Genomic DNA, 6,459 nt, shown 5'->3' with positions numbered 1-6,459 from the left:
ACTCTTCTTGAATTCTCTTATAATGATCTTACCTACTAAATGCTAGAGGTTAAGATCAATATGTGGAATTTCAAGTTGAGTAAAAAGAAGAGTTTTGAATTTCTAATGGTGGGGGTACCTTTTCTAATTTTCTAAGACTAGTCAATAGGAAAGTCTTATGGCTAGACCTAGGCTACTAAAGAAGTTTCTAGACCTCAACCAAAAGTGAGGTCAACAACATACTTATTATTTAAGTCAATCTCTCTATGATACACTCACCCTTTGAGACAATGTCTTTATAGTACGCTCACATCTCATGATTTAATGACTTTGAGGTACTCACCACCACTTTGGTGTATGTTTACTTGCATTTACATTTGTATGCATGCTTGATAGCGAGCCAAGCTCGATAGGAGAATGACCTGTGTTGGTCACGATGATTCAACTGGTGTTGTTTTGCGGGTCAATCCTAATGAACAATGTGAGTAATCACATCAAGATCGACACAAGTATGATTGTGCTAAGGATCCAAGAGATCTAACTTGTGTTACATTGCATGTTACAGGTTTGTATTTAATGACCCTATTTTATAACTAAAAAAAATCCATGTATTCTATTAATGATATCTACCATAATTTCAAAATTACGCAAATAACAAGCTAGGCTATATGTAAGGCCAAGTCTCTTAAAAGTCCATCATGCATTTTAGATTCTTTGGATCATTAAGACGGTTCCAGTGTAGCAACCCCTTCAAAATCGAATGTATCCAAAGACTTTACCATATGCACTTAGACGTTGGTTAGAACAATTTCAATTAAGTTGTGTGTTAAGCTAGCGTTAAGTTTTCAAGTAGTATTTTTTGCACCTAACTATTGTTCTTTGTTGGCTTGGTTATCCTAGCTAGGTGCCTTTTTCTACTTTTGTTTTTTTGGTCTACTTGCATGTTTTCTATGTTTGTGCATGTGTGGTGGTATATTAAGTCAGTTCTTCTTGCAGAGAGTCATGCCTAAAAACACACACTCACATACAATGGGGAGGAGCAATGTAATGATTTATACTAACTCTTTTTTGCATACGTTGCTTAGTTCCTCCCACCAGGCATGGCTTATATGCATTGCATGTTAACTCGTGCTAACACTTTTTCTGCAACTTGAGTCTTTTATTCTATCATATATTTGATAAAATTTAGGATTGATTGTGTATCAAAACTAAGGCAAGGGCACGTGCTCCGAGGCACTTGACACATTGAGCCACTTAACAAGGGAGAAAGAGCAACATGCTTGTGTCTCGTGCCTTAAGTCTGAATCTACATTCTTGTATAGAATTAGGATCATGTATTTTTAAGTGATATCTGGCCACTTATCTTGTTTTTCCTGGGATATGTCACCAATAATGGCGATGCTTCTCAAAAGAAGGTATGTCTGGTGGGAATAGGCTTGAAAAAAATCAGTGTGTTTACTATTTAGAGATTGATCATTGGAAGAAAGATAGTCCAAAATCGAAGGAGAAGAGAAAGACAGTTTTCTCTGAGGAAATATTCAGTCTTATTATGAAGAGATGTGATGGGGTATATTCAGATGTATCATTATCTGTAGTTTCTCATAGTTTATATACATATAAATTATGAAAGCTTTTAGATAAAAGGGCCACCTATCACATTTGTTTCCATCGAGACTAGTTTTGTATGTACAAGAAGCTTGATAGTAGTTTAGTGAATTGGGGTAATGATCAAACTTGTCTATCAGGATGCATGATGGTACCTTGAGGGAGCTGACTTATGTTAGATATGTTTTGAATATCAGAAAAAAATTGTTGGTGGTTAGGACCTTAGAGGCTAAGGGCTACAATATAATAATTGAGCCGGGACTTCTCAAGATATGTCATGGATCACTAATTATTATGAAGGGAGTTTATCATCATAACCTTTATTATCTTTAGGATAGTATAATGATTGAAATGATTACTATTACTGATGATTATTCTGATGTCCTTATATTTTGGAATGTGTTGCTTGCCCATTTTGGAGAGACTTTAGTTTAGATTAAGGTAAAATAATGATCGATAAAAGGAATAATCACATGCAAGCACAATTTTGGCAAGAAGATATGGGCTAGTATTGTCATCTACAATACAAATAATATTTTAGAGTATGTCGACTTAGATTTTTGGGGCTTGAAAAACATGACATAATCGATAAATAAGGATATTTTATCATTTTTGTCAATAATCACTCCAAATATATTTGAGTATACACCATGAAGCACAAAAGTGGGGTGCTGAAGATTTTCATGACTTATAAGAAGTGGATTGAAACTCTAACTGGTAAAAGGATTTGGTGTATCAAATCAAATAATGAGGGTAAATGCACAACAGATGTGTTCTTATGAGAGTGTCAGAGAGTTGGTATAGAGCACAACTTCATTGTTCAAGAAGCACCATAGCATAGAAGAATGGTAGAGAGGAAGAATAATACTTCGGTGAATAAAGTTTAATGTATTTTGTCCAATGTTGGGTAAAATATAATCTATTGAGTAGAGGTCATAAATCATGTTTATCACTTTGTGAACTGTTTGCTTTCAACACCTATTGAGAAAAATTTAAAGGTGATGTGGTTTGGGGCATTCTATTAGAGATTATGAACACATTAAGGTATTTAGATGTCCAACTTACTATCATGTGCATAGTTATACATTGAAACCATGAGCAAAGAATATGATCTACATTGGCTTAAGGTGTGGAGTCAACAGATTCAAACTTTTTTATCATACTGAGATGAAGATTATCATTAGCATGAATGTTTAATTTGATGAGACGATCTTGTTAAAGCCTCATAAATAGAAGCGGGTAGAGAGTTCTATTGAAATTGCATGTATAAATTAGAAGTTGGAGTTTGATGCAACTATATTTATTTTATAAAGTTCATCCACTCATTCTTAGGTTCCTGATCTAATTATAGCTCTATAAGTACCTATTATCAGTGCTTAGATGGAGATGAAAGAAGACGTTGAGGATGAGGTCCCTACTCAGAATTTTATTGTTAGAAATATGATGACATTCTAGAATAACCCAAAATCATCTTGGTTAAGGGAACATATTACATTTGTACTTTCAACCATGAAGATTAAAATTTCTTTTCACTACAAGGAAGCTCTAGAGAGCTCAATTAGTGATATCTAGAGAGGGGCAATGGATGAAAAGATGGATTCTCATCATACAAATACTACCTTAAAGTTAGTAAGGCTTCCCCTAGAAGGAAATTCATTAGTTGTAAATGGGTATATATATAAAGAAGGAAGGATCTCATAGAGCTGATGTGTGGTATAAAATAAGGTTAGTAAGTGTTCTCCCTAGTGATCAAGCATCTTTCCATCTTTATTCTCTTAGCACTTATAACATAGTACGATTTGATTTGGGAAGAGCTTGATGTTAAAAAACTGTACTCTTACATGGAAAATTAAATACGGAGATCTAAATTTTGTAGCCACTTACATATAGACCCTCAAAAGGCATAGTTTGTAGACTGGACAAGTCTTTATATGAATTGAAGCGGTCACCATTATTGTGGTATAAGAAGTTTGATCATTTGATGATGAAACAAGAGTATACAAGGAGCCAATATGATTATTTTGTATATTTTAAAAATTTGGTAAATAGTGATTTCATCCATTTGTTTCTATATGTTAATACATGTTGATTGTATTTGTCAGTCAGATTGAGCTTGATAGGATGAAGAAGCAGTTGTCCATATACAAAATGAGCTCTAACACAAAAATGCATGATAAGATAATGGAGTTGGGTGAATCTTACATAATTCTTAGCATAAATATTCTCAGGGATAAGAGAGCTGAAAGTTTTCATTCTCTCAAGAAGTATATATCAAAAGGTGTCAAAAAATTTATGATTGATAACTCAAGTAAGATGGTGAGTTTACCCATTACAGTTCACCTTCAGTTGAGTTGAGATTATTGTTATAAAGATGATCATGAGAGAAAATATATGTGATTGGTTCTTTTTGTTATTGCAATTGGCAATCTGATGTATATCATGATTTGTGCTACAACAGATATTGCATAAGCGGTTGGTGTTATGAGCATCTTTATGCATGTTCCAAAACAGAGTCATTGGTATGCTATGAATACTATTGTGAGGTATTTGAAGGGTACAATTGATATCAGTTTGGTGTTTGATAGATAGTCATTTATACTGGTTCATACTATGCATATAATATGGATATATGTGGGTTTATAATTGATTATTTATTCGTATTAGTAGTAGGTCCAAAAAGTTGGAGATCTGTTCTCTAGTCTATTGCGCTTTATCTACTATGAAGGTTGAGTACATGCAGTCACTGAGGCAATGAAAGAAGCAATATGGATGCAATACCTATTGGATAACTTGGGATTTGATCAAGAGTTTATGATGATGTTTTATGATAGTTAGAGAGAGATATTATTGGCCACAAATCCAATTTAACATTCCCTTACAAAACACATTGATCTGAGGTACCAGTTTGTTCGAGACTTCATTGATAATAACAATATTTTGATGGAGAAGATAAATACAGAGGAGAAGCAAGTGTCCATACTAAAGGTATTGCCAGATCAAAAGTTTACATATTGTAGGAGTTTGGTGAATATATGAACTCGTATTTGATTTTCATTCAGGCATTTTGAAGAACTTCTCGAGGTTTGATCTCTTTGGAAGAGGGCGCGTAAGCAACCATTTTGGTGCATACTTTTTTGTGTTAGAGCTCATTTTGTTCATTTCTCACTTATTTGGAATTGAGAGACGAGGTGGAGATTTTTTGATTAGAGACTTATTTTTAAAAATGACTAAATTTATCATTTTATATTTTTTTATTAGTATGCCAAAATCCTCTCTTTTTTTAGGACCGATTAGGGTTGATTTTTATGCATGGAATTTTGACTATATTTTGTTCATATTTTCTCTCTCCCCACCCGTTGATAGTGAAATAACCTCTCACAATTGACATAGTTTGATATGTATCAAACCACATAAATTACACCATGTTTGATTTTTTTTTTTTTGCGTGTGGTTTTAAGGTCTGCATCTGCATTATTTTACACAACAGAATAATCATAAAGTTAATCCTAAAATCAATCAAATATAAACTAAAATCTACATTTAATAGCTTTATTTATTATAAGCTTGAAGTTAAGGAGAAAGGGGAAGGAAATATCAAATGATGTGATTACATACAAGCTCTTTAATTTTTTATGACCACAAAACTAATGGGTGCTTATGAAGGAAAAATTAACAACATTGAGAAAACAATAATTGAACTAAAATATATATTAAAAGGGGAAAACAACAAGCGGTGGGGTTTAAAAATTGAGGATTACTATTAGTGGCTCAAAGTTTGTAAAAAAAAGGATGATGCACAACTATAAGGAAGTGATAGAGATGTGTGTATGAGATGCCAGGAATTTGCTCTCTTAAAATATGGAATATGGGTAAAATAAGTAATGCAACTCTCACGTTGAAGGATGTTAGGTGCGCAGTTTGCAAAGGTAGAAGATGAGGGGTTTCACAGTCAGCCCGGGTTGGTCTAATTCAGAGCTAATAGCCTTTTTCAGGTTAATTCAATTTTGTTATAAAAAAAAATATCAAAACTCACTGTTGAAGCATTAACTATGATACATGCATATATGATGCACCAACATATAGATTGCAAAATGAAAACATACAAATATATATATTTATAGTTTAGCTTTAACCAAGACCATGTCCATGGGATGGAAAAGATAAGCAGCTCCACTTTTAAAAGAAGCTACATCCCATATGCATAATATCAAGAGCACTCACTAATCTTTTGCATTTCATTTATATAACTACACTCAAAATTCAAAATAACCCGAAAAATATTTATAAAGAATTTCCCTTAAGAAGATGTGCTGTTCTTCTAGCTTGTGCAGTAAGGAGCCACTAATCCCCTAGAAAATCCTACAAATTGAGAGGGTGAGCCTCTGAGATACAAAAATTCATTATTTCACATCTTTGAAGAAACTTGCCAACCTATAGTTGCAAAAAGACAGCCCTAACAAGCTTTCCAAAGGAGAAATCCACATGCAGTTCAAGGATTTAAGATGCGATTCTAAATGCCTTGATCTTGAGACCATGTGGCTCCAATATCAATAACGGCGGGCACATAATTCAAAATGAATTCTAATACAGTTTCAGTCAATATTTAGGCTCCGTTTGGGGCCGCTTTTTTGCGGCTTCGCGGCCCTAAATCGCGATAATTTGACGTTTGGCTCGTAACTTCGCGGCAATTGAAAGCTAAAGCGGAAGAGAAGCGGAAAGCCATCTGCTACCCACGGCGCAGCTTCGCAGCCTGAAAAAGGCTTGTTTTGCCCTCGCGAAAATGCCCGCGATCTTCTTCCCGCCTCGTCCCGCCCTCCCGCACACCCGCACGCGAAAAAGCCCACGGCGCAGCCTCCTCCTCGCCGCCCCTCCCTA

This window comes from Phalaenopsis equestris, unplaced genomic scaffold, assembly GCF_001263595.1.
Source record: "Phalaenopsis equestris unplaced genomic scaffold, ASM126359v1 Scaffold000353, whole genome shotgun sequence".
Lineage (NCBI taxonomy): Eukaryota > Viridiplantae > Streptophyta > Magnoliopsida > Asparagales > Orchidaceae > Phalaenopsis > Phalaenopsis equestris.
This window is presented reverse-complemented; position numbering follows the sequence as displayed.